The 19,809-nt window shown below is 50.4% G+C and overlaps 1 protein-coding gene across 1 annotated transcript in view; it reads left to right on the top strand.

The window, feature by feature from the left end:
- HSF5 (heat shock transcription factor 5) overlaps positions 1 to 19,809 on the top strand; it is a 780,982-nt gene that overhangs the window by 150,687 nt on the left and 610,486 nt on the right. The window lies entirely within an intron of this gene.

Below are 19,809 nucleotides of genomic sequence, written 5' to 3'. Positions count from 1 at the left end.
ATGGAGTGTGGGCAGGCTACAGGGCTCAGTTAGGCCCGCTGAACAGAGTACCTTATATCTGGTTGTGGAGCATTGTATGGATCTCCGTTGAAGATGCGCTGCACAGCTGAAGCAATATGTTGGCTCTGAGATGCGGCGAAGCTGCAGTGAGAAGTCCTGTTGCGTCGTTGTCGAGGATCCCGTCAACAGGGCATGAGATGCAAAGTCTGAAGTCTGGGATGCCACACACAGTGGGCAATGCATCTGTTTGGAGGAGCAGCGTTGTGGAGTCCTTCGTCAAGGCTGCCATTGACGAAAGATGCAAGGACCTCAGCTGTGGATGCGCTAAACCATCGGGGTGATTCAAAGGACTGCGGAGGCGCTGAAGGTCTTGCAACAGATCCAGTTCACGTAGCAGCAGTGATGCATCAGTTCTGCTCAGGGATGTGGCGCTAAGCAGAGGAGATGCAGTGGTTCTGCTCAGGGATCTGTCACTCAGCAAAGTAGATGTATTGGGTCTTTTGGCAAGCACCTTAGGCCGACTTTCAAGGGTCCAGGACTGGGTTGGCACTACTTGGCATGGTAGACTTACAGATGGCAGATTACAGTTTGTTGGAAGCCTGTTATGTCCCTGATGTTTGAGATCAGGAGGCCAGCCAACTATTATTTGGAGTCGCTCTGGGTTCTGGTTTCAATAGATGCAGCTCCAATCCTTCGCACCCAGGCAAGAGAACAGTAGGCAGCAGGTTAGCCTTCAGCAGCACAGCAGTCCTTCTTCCTGGCAGAATATCCACAGGTCCAGAAGTGTACTGAAGTGGTGGTGTCTGAGATCCTCCTTTTATACACAGTGCCTTTGAACTGAGAAGCTTCTCGAGGCAAACCTTTGAAGTGCACCGATGCTCTGCTCTCCCTGGCTCCAGACTAACTACAGGGGGTATCCGCCCTTTGTGTCGAGACAGGACACAGCCTATTCAGGTATAAGTGAGACTGGGCCCAGCCCCTCCTTCCCATCCTGCTAGTGATGTCCCATTCAGTCACACCAGTTATCACTTCCCATTAGGAAATTACACTTACAAAATGTAATAAGACAATCCCAATGTTATCTTATGGGAGAGATAAGTAGTGAAAAACCTATTTAAGATTTTTTCATTACCAGGACATGTAAAACTTAAAAGTACATGTCCAACATTTTACATACATTGCACCCTGCCCTCTAGGCTGTCGAGGGCCTACTCTAGGGGTGACTTATGTGTATTACAAAAAATTGGATGGGCCTATCAAAAGGTTTAGTTTACCAAGTAAGCTGCACACACAGGCTCTGCAATGACAGGCCTGAGATGTGTAAAGGGCTACTTAAGTGGGTAACACAATCAGTGCTGTAGGCCACTTATAACATTTTAACTCTCTCTGGGTACTTTACAAGGGAATTATAAGTAACTTAAATATGCTAATTGGGTATGAGCCAATATTACTGTGCAAGGTAATTTTTGATTTAGAGCCCTGATTGTCTGTGTGGCTGTATTGCCAATAGTCTTGGAGTGTTCCAATGTGTTTTTCAATTTCACCATTCTGTTTCTTATTTCACTGACATCTTTTGTGAGAATTCCAGGTTAGATCCAGTGTTATACCATAGATCATTTGTTAGCATGAATTCATGGACCCCTTTCTGATTGTGTTTCTTCAGATGTTTTTGTAAGATGGGTGGCATACTGAAAAAAGTTAAGCCTTATTCAAAGATCTTAGCATGCTGCTTCTTTCACAAGCATAGTAGAGGTATTCTCATGCATAGGGTGTGGCTTTACTAAGTTTCCGACCAAACAGAGTGGTCTCGCGATCCCCCGAAGAAAAATACATTCTTCTCCAACATTGGATCTTTTTAATAGTCACATGTTTGAATCATTCCCCATCGCCACGCTAGGAATCACCGGTACATTAGAATAGCAGTGTACAGCGTAAAACAAAATATAATATACAATATAAAGTTGAAAATGGCCATAGGCCTGAAAAAATATTCTACATTTAGTAGCACGACTACCTCATTTGAAAGAACTCAAACTTCAGCCATTGAGGTGGAAGGTTAAGCTCTCCTACACCCCTAGAGCCCACCTCAACTCAGATTTTCACTGCATGTCATGTATGAGGGAGTTCTGTAACAGAGCTCTGCTCTGACCTTTCAATGAACATTACATTTGTTACTTCCTGTCATGGCTTCCAATTAGCAGGCTGCCTGGCGGATTGTTTGTGGTGCGCGCCCACCCCCTTCCTGCCCACGCCATTATGCATGGCGGCGGCAGGACGTGACAAACCGGTTGATTGTCTAGCTGTTCCTCGCGGGAAGCAATCACCTGAACAGCTGATGTAGCACTTTCGGGGGAGTCCACAAAACAGCCCGCGGTGCCCGCCCGTGAAGTGCTTCAGTTCAACAACTTCGCCTTGCTGAGCCCGTGCGTCGGCACTTGGGAAGCCCCATTCAGGTATTTTTAGGCTTCAGCAAGTGCAGGAGCACTTGCTCAGTCCTGACATTGCGGCTCGCGCTGGTGCGCAAAGCCCTTTCTTATTCCATAGAGGCAAGTGCAGGAGCGCTTATACTTGTTCTCTTGGTAGCAAGCGCAGGAGCGCTTGCTCAGTCTTGACATCGCGGCTCGCGCAGTGGAGCGAAGCCCTTTTCATATTCCTTTGAGGCAAGCGCAGGAGCACTTATTCTTGTTCTCTTGGCAGCAAGCGCAGGAGCGCTTGCTCAGTCTTGAGATCGCGGCTCGCGCTGATGCGCATAGCCCATTTCATATTCCTTAGAAGCCAGTGCAGGAGCGCTTATTCATGTTCTTTTTGGGAGCACGCACAGGAGTGCTAAACATTGTTCTTTTTGAGAGCACGCCAGGAGCGCTAAACATTGTTTTTCTTGGCAGCACGCACATGAGCGCTTATCTTTGTTCTTTTTTCGGGGTATGCGCAGCTGCGCTAAACATTGTTCTCTTGGAACACGCCAGGAGCTCTTCTCTTTGTTCTTTTGGCAGCACGCGCAGGAGCACTAAACATTGTTCTCTTGGCAGTACGAGCAGGAGCGATTATCTTTGTTCTTTTGGCAACATGCACAGGAGCGCATTTTCTGTCCCTGGTGAAGACACCTCCTTTCTGTCTTGATGGTGCTACGCCTCAGTTGACTCTACAATACTCTGAGCACTGTGCACTATTGAGTATGAGTCGATATAAGTGAAATCAGTTGTGCTAGTGTTACCCTTATGTCTCTCCTCCCAGACGGTGTTTCCTAGAAGGGCTCCGTGACAACCCGTAGGCGGACCTTTCAGGTCCTCGGAAAGAGTTCTTCCATACCTCTAGAGCATCCTCTCCCGATCCCCATCTTCATCCTGGTCAGTACATACGCCATTTCTAGAGTAAGGTGGGAGACGGTGGTAGTTGTTCATGTCATCCCTGTGAGATCCCTCACAATAATAAACTTTATTCGGATTTTACAAATCCATAAAAGCAGTACAGGTAAAAAATCTTCAATGAAATATAAATTTACAGATTACTTAAAAACAGCGAGAAAAAAAACAAAAAAAAAAAAAACGTTTTGGAAATGTATACGGTACTATTATAATTAAAGGTTTTTCCTGTGTCCGTATATACATTTCAGAAAGTTAAGGACATGGTAACATGTGGCTTCGGTATCCAAAAGCTGCAAGCTCAACATGGCTACTCGGCATTGTCTAAGACCCCAAGATTTTAAAAGAGTTAGTAACCAGAGTTTGCGATGTTCCTGATAAAATTTGCAGAACAGAACAGTATGAAGGGTGGTTTGACCTGATATCCCATCGCATGGACATGGAAGTGGATTTGGGTCCCAAACGTTTGGCGTTGGGAAAGCTACCAGTTTATGAAATATGTTCAGTCTGAATCTTATCAGGAGAAATCGTTCGAAGGTACCAATGTCAAGGTTTAAATAGGGCTGCATTAAAAGGGTAGATTGAACCATTATTGCGTGCTGCACCGACTGTTTCCCAGCTTCTATTTGTAGTCTCAGATTGCCCAGATGGTCCAAGGCTCGTTTTTTTAAGTTATTTTTTGAGAGTTCTCCAATTTTTTCGGGGTTTAAATAATATTTTTCTATTCCAAGATCAAAGAGAAAGGTCCGGATATAGGCCAGCCATTTAATTTTTAAGACGTAGTCCAGAGACATTGCATCCGCCAGTATTGTTTTTGTGATGTCGTTTTTATCTGACGCCCAGATACGTCGCCAAAGGAGGAGTGGTTGAATTTTGGCAAGATCTTCGATGTATGGTGCCCCCAATTCTAAGTGGCAGGCGTAAGTCGAGGAACTTTTGGGGGCGGATAAGAGGAATCTGAAAAACTTGTTTTCTGCAATTTGCAGAGAGGTAACATCCGTATGACCCCATAGTCCTGCTCCATATAAAGCTGTAGATTGACACTTGGCTTTATATATAGTTATCAATTCCCTGGGCGGACGTTTTCCTAGTTTTTGTGTAAACGACACCAATGCGGCTAATGCTCTTTTAAAACAATGTTTTCTGGCTTCTACTGCTGGTTTCCAGGAGAGTTTATTATCTATCATGACTCCCAGATAGCAGTATTCGTTTGTAGAATCTATTCTTTGGCTGTCAAGGTAGATGGAGTTTTGCTGTTTCCTCCCAACCCCAGCCTTCATTACGAAAGTCTTTTTTACGTTTATGTGAAGGTCAAGGGTTCTCATAAACTGCGAATATCTATTAAGGGACCTTTGGAGTTCACGGGGGGTTTGTGCAAGGAGGACGGCGTCGTCCGCGTAGAGTAGGGCGGGGATCGGGCGATGTTTGGCCAGTGGAAGGTCACGAGCACCCTTCAAGAGCTCGACCTCCAAGTTGTTAGTGTAGAGGGAGAAAAGGAAGGGTGCCAGGACACATCCTTGTCTGACCCCACGCTCCACTCTAAAAGACGCCGTCAGTTCCCCCTTTGTCCCGTAGCGGACTCTTGCGGATGGATTGGAATAGAGTTCCCTTAAAAAGTTCAGGAGTGATGGATCTACCCCCATCTGTGCTAAAAGGGACCACAATTTTGTATGGGAGACGCAGTCGAAGGCCGCGGACAAATCTACGTAGGTCATATAAAGTTTTGCTTTCTTTGCATGCACATATTTTCCAAAGATTATCGATAAATTTAGGGCTTGTTCCACAGTACCTAGCCCTTTTCTAAATCCAAATTGAAGATCGGATAGGATGCCTCTCTCTTCTGCCCAGTCCTGAAGTCTTTCTAAAATCACTCTTCCTGCTATTTTTCCCAATGAGTCCAGCAAAGAAATTGGGCGATAGCAGGCAGGGTCCATACGGTTACCTTTTTTAAATATCGGCACCATAATGGACCTTGTCCATGACTCCAGAATTCCTAATTTTGCCGTGGCAGTGCAGACCCTTGTTAAAATCGGTGCCCAAAGTTCTGTTTGATGTTTAAAAAAGTCTGCCGGGACTCCGTCCGGCCCTGGAGCTTTTCCTTTTTTGGTTGAGTTCAATGCCACAAGAATCTCGGAAATTTCAAAATTTATATCTATAGGGTATGGTAGGAATATTTTTTCCTCTTCTTCCGTCTCTTGGTCAGAGGTTGGTTTTTGGAAGATGCTGGTGAAGTGTGATACCCAAGTTGCAGCGTCTATAGCAGCTTCGATTTTTGGGCAAGTGTCGTCTGCCAAGAAAGGAGTTCTTATAATTCTCCAGAAGGCTTGAGAGTTTTTTTCTTGGGCACTGGTGTGGAGTTCATGCCACAGCGCTTGCTTCAGTTCCTCTTTCCTCTTTTTCCTTATTTTATGATATTCACTTCTGAGGGTGGCTATTGTGCGGGAATCCCTTTCGTTTTTGTTTAAGGCTAGCTTCAATTTTGTATGAGCCTTAGTGCACTCTTGGTTAAACCAGCCTTTGGCCCGGGATGGACCAGATTTTTGTTTTTTTGTGAGTAAAACCTTTAATTTGTCCATAATTTGGGCAAAGTTATTTAGAAGCTCCGCGTCATTAGTTGCTGTGTCCAAACAAATTTTAATTTGGGAATAGACTGATCTTATTAACTCTTTGGTGAGTTCCTCTGGGTTTGTCCCTCCCCATTTTATTGAGTACCCGTTTACTTTATCCATATTGATATTTTCCTGGGCCAATGCATTGGCTATTATTACTGGAGAACATTGTTGATAGTTTAGTAAGACTTCCAAGGTTAATATTGCATGGTCACTTTGAGGATTTGGTTTGACTTCAAAGTTTTTTATTCTTAGTTGTAAGGATGTTGATATAATTATGAAGTCTACCGTGGTTTTGTAGCCTCTTCCTATATAAGTGGGTGCAAGTGAATTATCCCCATAGTCCCAGGTGTTTACTATCTGGAGATCCAGGTCGGATAGGAGATCATTCATTTGTCTGCCCATTTTATTATGCAAAAAATGGGTGAGTGAGAGGCCATCTTCTGTCACCATGCCAGGACATTTTCTTTTTGGTTGGGTACAGGCGTGAAGATTGAAGTCGCCTGCCCATATTATTGCGGCCGGGCCTCTTTCTCCTTGTTTCATTCTAAGAGTAATTAATTTTTCGTGAAGATGGGCCAGGACTCCCTCAAAGTCCAGTTCATCCAGGTTATTATAAAAATTAATGATAACCATTGACTCTTTTTTCTGAAGAAAAAGACCAAGGATCTGCAAATTAGATGCCAGTTCTATAACCTTTATTTTAGCGTTTTGGATAGTGTTGGCTACGTATATGCACAGACCTCCCTTTGGTCTGCCTATATGTCCCGACTGCGCGAGAGAGGAGTACGTTTTGTACCCCTGCAGGTGATGTTCTTGTAATGACCATGTCTCCTGTATGCATATTACTTGGTGATTATGCATGTGGTGCATAATTGTCCCATCCTCTATTTTTGACCTTAAACCGGCGATGTTCCACGAGATCAGACTCAGGATTGTTGGACTGTCCCTTGAGCTTTTTACTCTTTTTGATTCATTAAGGATCTCTGGGACTGGAGGAATCTCTAGGTCTGGAGGGACAGATAGGGAGACCGTGGGTTCCAATAGGTCTGTGTGGATTTGGGAGTGTTCTTGTGGTTGTGGTAGTCAATCGACGCACTCCAAAGCGCTATACCTGTTTGCTAATTGAAGGCCATTCCAGCTATCCCAGCGTGTGGGGTCACTGTACTTTCTCCAGTGTTCCTGTCCACTCCATTCGTCCCTGTCTCTGCCTTGATAGTTAAGGCCTAGTGGGTTGAACGGGGGAAACCGTCCTTGCCGCGGCTGCTGCCATAGGTGAGTGTTGTATTGCGTGGATTGCTGGGGTTGCCACCACTGTTGGGTGGTATGATATGGGTATTGAGGAGGATGCGCAGGTGGATGGTTAGCAAGGTGTATGGGTTGAGGAAATTGGATGGGGGGTTGCCACTGGAAAACTGATTGTTGTGAATTTTGTGGGAGTCGTGGCATGTGTGGGTGCTGCTGGTGTTGATACATATTGTATTCAGAGGAGTTTATAGGCCCAGTGTTTAATGGGAGTACGGGAAAGGGAAAATTTTGCCTTGAGGATGGGGGTAGGAAATAGGACAAGGGTAGGGGATTTATTTGGGTGGCTGGTCCTCTGTTGGGTGAGTTGCAGATATAATTTGATGCCCCTATCTCCCTAAATTTTATGCTGATGACATCCCCCGCTATTGCCTTCGTGCTTCTACCAACCCAGTCTCCTCTGCGTGCAGAGAAGATGTCACCCCTGAAGCTCCTTAAACTGAAACAGGGCAACGCTGGTCTGTTACACTACATTACCACCTTCAACAGACTAGTGATCGAAGTACGATGGCCTGAGTCTAAAAAATTGTCTGTCTTCTACAGGGGTTTACCTGATGAGCTGAAAGACCTCATCTCCCAGATGTCAGAACCCCAAGAGGAGATCGGACCATTCATTCATCTGGTGGTCAAGCTGAATTATAGGATACAGGAACGGAAAACCGAAAAAAACATGGGCAGCGATTCCTGGCATACAGAGAAAAACCCAGAAACAAGTCAACAAGGTCCCATGATGCCCCAGAACCAATGCAGATAGGCGGTATCCGTGGTCCACTAACCAAGGAAGAGAAAGAAAAAAGGAGAAAAAAGAACCAGTGCTTGTACTGCGGCAAAAGTGGACACTTTGTCAGGGAATGTCCATTAAAAACAGTCAAAGCAGGAGGGAAGAAGCCGTTTGCCCTCCCGATATCCCGAGGAGACGGGTGGGGAAACAATGTAACCCAAAAGGAAATGGGGTCCGTTTACTAGGTTCTTTGTTCGTCAAGACACCGACCCCTGCCTTCTATGGCAACAACCAACATGTAGGTGTGGCTGTGTCGTTACGGCTACAGACTGGCCAGGTATGGCAGGCTACAGCCCTCATCGATTCAGGAGCCACCGGTAACTTTATCAACCCCCACTACATGGTGGGCCTGGGTATGGCTACAGTGGACAAAGAAAAAACAAACCATAAAGGCAGTGGACGTCACGGATCTAACTTCTGGACTTATGCATCTCCAAACAGAGGTAATGGAAATGACGTTTGGGAACAAGCACACAAAGACCATCACCTTTGATGTTATCAACGCACCCGAGTTCAGCTTAATCCTAGGCCTCCACTGGTTGGTAACCCATAACCCACATATCGATTGGATATCCAGGATTATGACGTTGGATTCAGCTCACTGTAACCATTCCTGTTACCCGCAGACCAAATACTCCGGTGGAAGGGCTGTACAAGCCCATGCACCTCCCCTGACTGGGATGGGTACAGTTACTCAGGGGGACGTACCCGAGGCATACCTTGAACTGGCGACAGTGTTTGATAAAAAAAGGAGCTACCATGCTGCCTCCTCATCGCTGTTTCGACTGCAGGATAGACCTACTCCCAGGATCCACGCTTCCCTGTAGACGTGTCTACTCACTTACAGAAAAGGAAAACAACCATCTCCACACTTACCTAGATGAGTATCTGCAAAACGGATTCATACGCCATTCCAAATCGCCTGTTTTATCTCCCCTCTTTTTCGTGGCTAAGAAGGAGAGGGACCTGAGAACATGTATTGACTTCAGGACCATGAATGCCATAACGATCAAAAACTGATACCCTTTACCCCTGATATCCAATCTATTGTGTCAGGTGAAAGACGCAGCCATTTACACCAAGCTGGATTTACGCGGAGCCTATCACCTCGTCAGGGTCTGGAAGGGAGACGAATGGAAGACCGCCTTCCAAACAAAATATGATCTGTTTGAGAACCAGGTCATATCTTACAGACTCTGTAACGCCCCTACTGCCTTCCAGTATTTTATCGATGAAGTACTGCGAGAATTCATTGATCTATTCTGCATCGTCTACATAGATAGTATCCTGATTTTTTCTAAAGACCTTCCAGAACACATTCTACATGTACGTACCATCCTTCAAAGACTACAACAACATGGTATGTACACCAAGTCAGAGAATAGCGTATTCCACACCACTACGGTCGAATTCCTGGGTCATATCTTAACCCCTGCAGAGATTGAAATGGATACCAGAAAGGTTGAAACTATATTACAATGGCCATTCTCTTGTTCCGTGAAACGAGTCCAAAGATTCTTGGGATTCGCTAATTACTATTGGCGCTTCATCACAGGTTTCTCGAGGATTGTCTCTCCCATCACGAGTTTACTACGCAAGGGTGTGAAGTTCTTATGGGAGCTCAAGGCCGAAAACGCCTTTCGGTAACTAACATTGAGGTTCACCACTGCCCCCATTTGATACACCCCAACCCTGAACAGGCGTTTATAGTAAAGGCCAATGCGTCACAGAACGCCTTGGGGGTGTTTTATCACAAAACAGACCTCTTACACCCTGTGGATTTTTATTCCAGGAAACTACAGCCAGAAGAATGCAATTACACGATATCAGATGGCGAACTACTAGCCATTAATGCAGCCTTTAAAGAATGGTGCCAATACCTAAAGGATGCAAAACATCCAGTGACCATCTACACAGACCTTAGAAACCTGCAAATTCTCCACTCAGCCAGGGCCCTCACATCCAGGCAGCTACGATGGACCCTTTTTTTCAATTAATCCAACTTCAAGATTACATATCGTCCCAGAAGGGAGAACGCTAAAGCAGACGCCTCGTCCGGACTAGAAGAAACCGAAGAAGGCACGACCACAGCAGAACCTGTGTCCATAATCCTTTTCTCTACCTTCCTATCTCAGCTACGCAGTGACATCAAACTAAAGGACCCGGTGAGATGGATCGTTCAACTCCAAGGGATTACAGTACGAGATGGATTCCTGTACGAAGGAGATCGTTACTACCTCCCTTTGGTAGACCACCAACAGCAGGCGCTATACATGTGTCATGACCATCTCTTGTACAACCATCCAGGATACCATAAAACCATGGACTTGCTACAGAGACATTTCTGATGGCCATCCATGGACACCGAAGTACACGCCTACGTAGCTCGTTGTGCCGTCTGTGCCAAAGGAAAGATTACGTCCCAACCCACTGTAGGGTTATTGCTCCCTATCCCAGTGCCGATTTTGGGAAAGGGGGGTGGTGATGGACAGAGTTTCTGAATGATGCAGAATACTCTTACCAAGTCAATAGATCATGGTTTTAATCCATCATCGTTTTTTAGCTCACTGCACCATCCCAGCTCAGAACCTGGCTATATGCAAATTAGTCTGTTTCTGTCCCAGTGCATGATGGGAACAGGGCAAACCAAACTACCAAGCCAATTCTTATACTGGGAAGGAAACAAGCTTCCGGGGACCGGTTTCTGGCATCACAGCCTTCTTCGGCCCGGCTTGCTTGAATCCTGATGGTGCAATGAGCAAGGGACTCACGTCTGAGTATACCCTCCCACACATAGTGTGGATAAAACCGATTTTGGAAAAGGGTGGTGGTGATGGACAGAGTTTCTGAATGATGCAGAATACTCTTACCAAGTCAATAGATCATGGTTTTAATCCATCACCGTTTTTTAGCTCACTGCACCATCCCAGCTCAGAACCTGGCTATATGCAAATTAGTCTGTTCCTGTCCCAGTGCATGATGGGAATAGGGCAAACCAAACTACCAAGCCAATTCTTATACTGGGAAGGAAACAAGCTTCCGGGGACCGGTTTCTGGCATCACAGCCTTCTTCGGCCCGGCTTGCTTGAATCCTGATGGTGCAATGAGCAAGGGACTCACGTCTGAGTATACCCTCCCACACATAAAGGTCGATTAGGATGGCGGACGGAAACGTGTACCGTCCGCCGCGGAAGGTGGCTAGATACTCCGGACCTGTCCGCGGAAAATCCGCAACAGCAATTAGGATAAAACATGCAAAAAACGCCGACCGCGGCGTACGGAGCACACCAATCCCCGTCCGCGGCGGTCGGAGTACACCTGAGTCCGCGGCAGGCGGACGGAACAGTAAAAACACCGACCGCCGCGTACGCACATGACCGCGAATACATCCACCACCCCCGCGATACCTGCGCAATGTCCGTGTCCGCTATTAGGATAACTCCGCAAGTACCCCGGTAGTCACCGCCATCCACGTCCGCAGCGGTACAAATGCACCGAGAATCCGTGCACCACAGCGGAACGACAACACAAACAACATCCCTACTGTCAAACCAATGCCATACATTGGCACGGAAGTTAATCACCAAACACACGAAAAAAAACGCCCACCCACCGCAAACATCCAAACCAATCACAACACACAATGATCCACCGCCAAGCACCACACAATCCACACCTGGCAACACTCCCACCTAGCACCTGACTGCCAATACCCATTCAGACACGGTCTAGACACACACCATAAAAGAACTCCCACCCACTCCACAACTCCTCTGCATCACAGCATAGCTGCTAGCAGGACACACCACTGAACTGAGACCAAAGAGAAATAGCATTCACACAACCCACACCCAAACACACCCACCACACAAACTTCCACCACACCATTCTTACACACCACACACCTGCACCTCCCCATCCACGCAAACCCACACCCCGAGCACCACACACCATGGCACCAAAAAAAAACCCCAAATTCACTGACACCGAGTTGAAGGTTATGGTAGATGAGATCATCCGTGTGGAACCCCACTTATTCGGGGCCCTAGTGCAGCAGACCAGCATAGCCAGGAGAAACAGCATGTGGGACCGGATAGTCACCAGGGTGAATGCCTCCGGGAGCGTCCCGAGGACGAAGCAGGACATCCAGAGGCGGTGGCACGATCTAAAGACCCGAGTCAAAGCCATACGAGCCAAGAACCATCTCCGGGCTAATCACACCGGCGGTGGAACCCCTCCGGAGCCCTTACCCTACACCGAGTGGGAGGACAAGGTGATGACCATCATCCACCCTGAGAGCCTTGATGGACTTCCTGAGGGAGAAGAGGCTGGTAAGTACAAACCAAGCACCACGAGCACTACTACATGGTGTGCCTCACACAACTGTGAAGACACATCTCCCAGACCCCAACCCATGCATGCAGTCCACATACTCACCAACGTCGAAATCACTCCAACAGGCCCCCATGTCCATAGGGATGGCGGTGGTGGTGGGTGTGAGGGGATGGAACTACAACTCCCAACAGGCCCCCATGTCCATAGGGATGGCGGTGGTGGTGGTGGTGGTGGGTGTGAGGGGACGGAACTACAACTCCCAACAGGCCCCCATGTCCATAGGGATGGCGGTGGTGGTGGGTGTGAGGGGATGGAACTACAACTCCCAACAGGCCCCCATGTCCATAGGGATGGCGGTGGTGGTGGGTGTGAGGGGATGGAACTACAACTCCCAACAGGCCCCCATGTCCATAGGGATGGCGGTGGTGGTGGTGGTGGTGGGTGGTGGTGGGTGTGAGGGGACGGAACTACAACTCCCAACAGGCCCCCATGTCCATAGGGATGGCGGTGGTGGTGGTGGTGGTGGGTGGTGGTGGGTGTGAGGGGACGGAACTACAACTCCCAACAGGCCCCCATGTCCATAGGGATGGCGGTGGTGGTGGGTGTGAGGGGATGGAACTACAACTCCCAACAGGCCCCCATGTCCATAGGGATGGCGGTGGTGGTGGGTGTGAGGGGACGGAACTACAACTCCCAACAGGCCCCCATGTCCATAGGGATGGCGGTGGTGGTGGTGGTGGTGGGTGGTGGTGGGTGTGAGGGGACGGAACTACAACTCCCAACAGGCCCCCATGTCCATAGGGATGGCGGTGGTGGTGGTGGTGGTGGGTGGTGGTGGGTGTGAGGGGACGGAACTACAACTCCCAACAGGCCCCCATGTCCATAGGGATGGCGGTGGTGGTGGGTGTGAGGGGATGGAACTACAACTCCCAACAGGCCCCCATGTCCATAGGGATGGCGGTGGTGGTGGTGGTGGTGGGTGGTGGTGGGTGTGAGGGGATGGAACTACAACTCCCAACAGGCCCCCATGTCCATAGGGATGGCGGTGGTGGTGGTGGTGGTGGGTGGTGGTGGGTGTGAGGGGACGGAACTACAACTCCCAACAGGCCCCCATGTCCATAGGGATGGCGGTGGTGGTGGTGGGTGGGGTGAGTACCAGTGCAGACAGAATCGGCAAAAAAAGTGAAAACAACCTGTCAAGTCCACATTACTCATCCTCACATTTTTGTTTTGCAGGTCATCCTAATCTGACAGCTGGAAGCAACACCCGCCCTCCAGACTCGCCAATCACAGACGTCTCAGGGGACGATTGGCCAGCCACCTCCGGGGCAGAGGATGATCCCGGCACAAGCAGCCAGCCAGGGCCATCTGGCTCCCAGGTCACCCCTGCACCAACAACTACGGCCTCTGCCATTGTGACAACACCGGCCACTGTGACCTGCACAGCCACCACCAGCACCACCTCCACCACCACCACTACTACTACCACCACTCCTGCCCCTGCCACCCTGCCCAACCCAACGGCCAACGCCGTGCCAGCGCCATGCCAGCCACGCAGGGAGAGTGTGAGGCAAGGCAGAGATGCAAGGCCAGATCCGGCAGGCAGGAGCATACGCCAAAGAAGACGGGAGGATACCAACACACCCAATCCAGTGCAACAGTCATTGGAGGCACTGGGCAGGGTGGAGGTGAGCTACCAACGTGGTCAGGCACAGGCAGACCGGGCCCACCAGGACTTTGTAGATAACACTGCAATGTTGGGGGCCATTGAGAGGCGGCTTGGCCAACTAGTGGACATCTTCACCAGGACAATCAGGCCACAAACAACGCCACCGCCACCGCCACCTGCGGCGGATGTGGTACCCGATGCCCCAGCGCAACCAGCTGACTCCGTACCGGCACAAAGACGGAGGGGCCGTCCGAGGCAGGAAGTGGGCGACAGCAGTGTGGAAGCAGCTGCCACACGCTCCAAGAGGAACAGAAAATGACTGTACCAGTACCTGCGCATGCCATTCACCCTGGCAACTATCCGGTCCCACCTGCCACAGGCCTGCTGTACTAGGCAGACACCACCCTATGTGGTGTCCGCACGGAATTTTCATCTGCCATAACCTTCTACTCTCACTCCCCCACCCCTTCACTCATTTGTAAATATGCACCTACACCCATGCACAATTTGTAAATAAAAGCCACTTACTCACTCAATCATGTGTTGCCTCCATGTTTATTCACATGAATGCATCAGAAACAGATGTTACTAGGTACAGGTATCCAACTGGTACAGAATCATGGCGCTGCGGGAGTGACCTAGGGAAAATAGAAACCGCAAAGACACGTCAGGAAACATGATCACACTCATCAGAACACACTGCAGTGCAACATATAACAACCCACACGCATCACAACAGTAATGGATGAGACGACACACATCATGGAGACGTGCATTGGCCACAATTTAGCACACACACACACATGCATGCATCACATAGCAGAACACAGAGATGAAGCACACCACTATGCCACAACACCAGCACACATTCACAGGGCATACCCAAGCAGCACAAGAGGAGCACACTCACAATCAAGGGAAGTAGCGATCAATGATCTGGCGCCTCTGGTCCACACCTTCCTCCTCACCACTATCCTCATCAGTTGACATGGCTGGGTCGGGAGGGCGAGGAACTTGCAGTTCATCAGGGTCCAAGAGCAGTTCAATGTTATAGCGCACAGCCAGGTTGTGAAGCATGCAGCACGCTATCACGATCTTGCATACTTTGCCTGGTGAGTAAGGCAGGGCCCCTCCAGTCTTATCCAGGCACCGAAACCTAGACTTCAGCAGGCCAAATGTCCGTTCTACCACTCGACGTGTCCTACCATGGGCATCATTGTATCTCATTTCTCCAGCTGTAGTGGGATTGCGTAAGGGACTGAGCAGCCAAGGCCTGTTTGGGTACGCCGAGTCGCCTGTGTTGGTGGAAGAGAGAGAGAGAGAAACATCACAACCTGCATTGTGGGTCACACCATGCCACACAGATATCACTCCTGTCACCACAGCATACTCACCAACAAGCCACGCTTGTGCCGGACGCAGATTAGCCATCAGTTGGGGGACCATGCTGCTCCGCATGATGTGGGCGTCATGTGCAGAGCCAGGGAATCTTGCACACACATGTGAGATGATGTTGTCGGCCTGGCACACCACCTGCACGTTCAGGGAATGGAAGTGTTTCCGATTCCTATACACCTGCTCACGTGCCCGTGGTGCAATGAGAGCGATATGCGTGCCATCAATGGAACCCACAACGTGTGGTATACGACCCAGGGCATAGAAGTCAGCTTTGACCGCTGCCAAGTCCGCCGCCTGAGGGAAATGTATATAGTCATGCTTGTACAGCATCATGGCTGTCAGTACATCCCGGAGTACCGTGCTGAACATGGCCTGTGACATTCCCCCGGCATCTCCAACTGTGTACTGGAATGTGCCTGTTGCAAAGAAATGGAGTGCCGCCATCACCTTTTGCGTGGGTGTCATGGAACCTGGATAGTTTCTTCGCGGCTGCAGGTGAGGAGACAATAGGGTCACAAGTTCCAACAATCGACGGCGATCCAGCCTGAATTTCCGGATCACCTCCTCGTCCACCATATCCTCCAGCACAGTGTATGGGCGATGGACATTTGGAGCCCTCCTGTGTGGGAGTAGATGGAATGGAAGTCAAATCACATACAACGCATGTGTGTGCACCTCAATCACATGTCAACGCCCTCTACCAACATGTAGTATCCAGTGTATGCTTGTCATATGTGTGACTCCTCTGATTGTCAGGACAACATGGATCGACGTGGCAACAATGTGCATCCACTAGCAACATGATGTTTAGCAACATGTGCAATGCACACTGTCTCACCTCAACATCACTGCCAACCAGACATGTGACATGACCCACATGTGTAGGCCCAACATCACATGCACACATGTAAGTACATGCACACATACTAAATTAAACACCCCCCCACCCCCCCATATCATGATGCACCAATGGCAACACCAGGAATGGTGGGCATACAGACATCACATGCATGGGGACACAATAGGCAACACACATGTACAGTACACAACAGAACCCCCACCATAGTCATCATCTGACACATACCACTCACTGACAACTGATTCACAGGTGCCCATACATACGGGATCTACTGTGTACATGTGAGGTACGACAAAATTGTGTAGGGTACTACCCGATGTGGACATGCACACGTGATGGACACTTGTGGCTCACCGATGCCCATGGTATGGACACACATGGGATGGAGCATGACATGTGTAGCCACGCAATCACGCACACAACCGTGAGCAGGCAGCTGCAGACAATGGTACAAGGTGCATCATCGGCTAAGATGCAAACATTGACCACGCCATGGCGGTGCACTGCATCCGCTGTTTACGTCTGGGCATACGCGGGCCGCCTTCGACATTCACATTTTCTGCACGTGCACAGACCGTCACGCCCACACACCGGCAAGTGCATGTGCAAGGATCCGGGACGGATGGTCGATTTGCAACAATGTTGTATCACTGGCGCCTCCATGGCGGTGCACGTACACAGCGGGGGAGGTGCAGGCCTATACACCCTGTAGATGTACTCAATGGACATGCCAGTTCATGACCCCCCTTACAGTCACCTTGCATCATCCACCGTACACCGGCCGGAGCGGCCGGCCCTTCCACTACCGCCGTGCCAGGCCCTGCCCAGGACCGCCGTGCCGGCCATGGCAACAACCGCCATTGCACGGACCGCCAGGGAACGCCGGTAGTGGAAGGGCCGTGCTATGGCGGTGGTTGGCATGGCCGGCACGGCGGTCCTGGGCAGGGCCTGGCACGGCGGTAGTGGAAGGGCCGTGCAATGGCGGTGGTTGGCATGGCCGGCACGGCGGTCCTGGGCAGGGCCTGGCACGGCGGTAGTGGAAGGGCCGTGCAATGGCGGTGGTTGGCATGGCCGGCACGGCGGTCCTGGGCAGGGCCTGGCACGGCGGTAGTGGAAGGGCCGTGCAATGGCGGTGGTTGGCATGGCCGGCACGGCGGTCCTGGGCAGGGCCTGGCACGGCGGTAGTGGAAGGGCCGGCCGCTCCGGCCGGTGTACGGTGGATGATGCAAGGTGACTGTAAGGGGGGTCATGAACTGGCATGTCCATTGAGTACATCTACAGGGTGTATAGGCCTGCACCTCCCCCGCTGTGTACGTGCACCGCCATGGAGGCGCCAGTGATAGTACATTGTTGCAACTGAAGCATCCGTGCCTGAGGCTTGCACGTGCGGTTGCCGATGTGGGCCCGTGACGGTCCCTGCACATGCAGCCAATGGGAAGAGGGACGCTGGCCGCATACGGCCAATCGCAAGTAGCGGAAGCTGTGCACCGCAACAACAGGGCCAGTCATTGGCCCATTTCACGATCACGCTTCCAGGGCTGACCAATTGCTGGCGACGTATGCCACTGACACGTGCTGAGGGCCCTATATATGTGTCTTGGCCAAAATGAAACTTCCTACCCTGGGGACCATTGCTGCCTGTGACCATCACCTCGACCTGCTGCTGCTGCTGAGCTGACCACCGACTGCTGCTCTAGTGCCATCACCTCGACCTGCTGCTGCTGCTGAGCTGACCACCGACTGCTGCTCTAGTGCCATCACCTCGACCTGCTGCTGCTGCTGAGCTGACCACCGACTGCTGCTCTAGTGCCATCACCTCGACCTGCTGCTGCTGCTGAGCTGACCACCGACTGCTGCTCTAGTGCCATCACCTCGACCTGCTGCTGCTGCTGAGCTGACCACCGACTGCTGCTCTAGTGCCATACTCCGTGATCTTGCCATGTCGAGAGGCAAAGAGATCCGGTCTCGACCCTTCACCGCCGCGGAGCTTGATGTCCTCGTGGACGGTGTACTCCGCAACTATGGACGCCTCTACGGCGCACCGGGACGGGTGGTAAGTGCAGTGTGGGACATGTTGGTGTGCATGAGGGGGCCAAATGATCAGGCCTATTTCTATCTTAGCTGTGTAGTGTGGGCTAGACATATGTTCCTGATTGTGCATGGCTGCTGACAGTAACGTCTTGCCCCTATGTGTGTGACAGGCCACCTGTCCACTGACTTACACCCTTTTGTCTCCCATCATGGTAGGTCAAGCTGCACCTTCGCAAGGACCTGTGGAGGAGCATAGCACGGGAAGTACGGGCATTGGGGGTGTGCAACAGACGACATACACACTGCCACAAACGCTGGGACGACATTTCCAGGCTGAGCAAGAATGTAGCGGAAGTAACACTGGGCCTGATTCCAAGGACGCCCCGTCTGTCCCGACGCTCCATGACCCCTCTCATGCACCGTATCATTGCAGTGACGCATCCTGAACTGGCCGAACGTCTGAGTGCCGATCAACAGCAAACTAGCGGTGAGCATACTGTCTGTGTAGGAAACTTGTGAGTGCTATGCATGTATTGGTGCACAGACACACTATTGAGTTCCGTGTTGCGTATGTATGCCTGTGAAGCCATTTTGGTCCCATTGGGTGGTACTCATTTGACATCCAGGTCCGCCATGTTGACACGCCACTTGCTTAGTAGTTGAGTGTAAAAGCACATCCCCTAGTGGTCCATGGCCCCATGGCAGAAAATGTGAGGATGACTGGTAGGGGTGGGCCATGTGCAGGATGAGGGCTCCTAAACCTTTGTCTGCTATGTGATTTGGCTATCCTGTTCCTTCTGTACGTGAGTGTGCCCATGACTCACACATCTTTTCTGTGCATTTCAGCTTTGACAGAGGACACTCAGCCACAGACGGTGGAGAGTAGCCGAGGAAATGAGTCCGGCTCAGACTTCGCACACACGCAGACTGACACGGAGGAGGCCAGCGCCGGAGAGGGGGACAGGACCGTCCCTGAGGACTCGCATGTGGAGACACCATCGTCCTCCTCGTCGGACACTCGTGGTGAGCCTGCACTGTTGACACAGACTGGGAGTGGGCACTCATCACCTTCTGTCGTAAGACAGCACACAGGGCCCACACTTCCGCCAACTGCACCATGTACTGTTCGTGGCCGGAGGAGTAGGGGGAGCAGAGTGGCGTTCGGTGCAGGCACCGCTGCCCCTGCCACGGTGAGCCAAAATGCACTGTGTGCTGAGGCCGTTGATCTGCTGCGACAGCTGTGTGTGGGGCAGACCAATATGACAAATGCTTTCCAGGACCATGATAGGAAGTTGGGGCAGGTGGTGGCATTCATGGAAGGGATGCATGGCGATCTTGCAGGTCTACACAGGACAGTGCAGTCATTGGCAAGCAGTGTGTCGTCTGCAATAGTACAGTCGAACGAACAGGGTGCTACTTCTGTTTCACCATCTACACCGCTGGATGTCTCAGGGGGTAGT

The sequence above is a fragment of the Lissotriton helveticus genome, chromosome 3_1, assembly GCF_964261635.1.
Source record: "Lissotriton helveticus chromosome 3_1, aLisHel1.1, whole genome shotgun sequence".
In the NCBI taxonomy this organism is placed as follows: Eukaryota; Metazoa; Chordata; class Amphibia; order Caudata; family Salamandridae; genus Lissotriton; species Lissotriton helveticus.
Note: the sequence above shows the minus strand (reverse complement) of the source record. Positions and strands in the feature narration are given on the sequence as shown.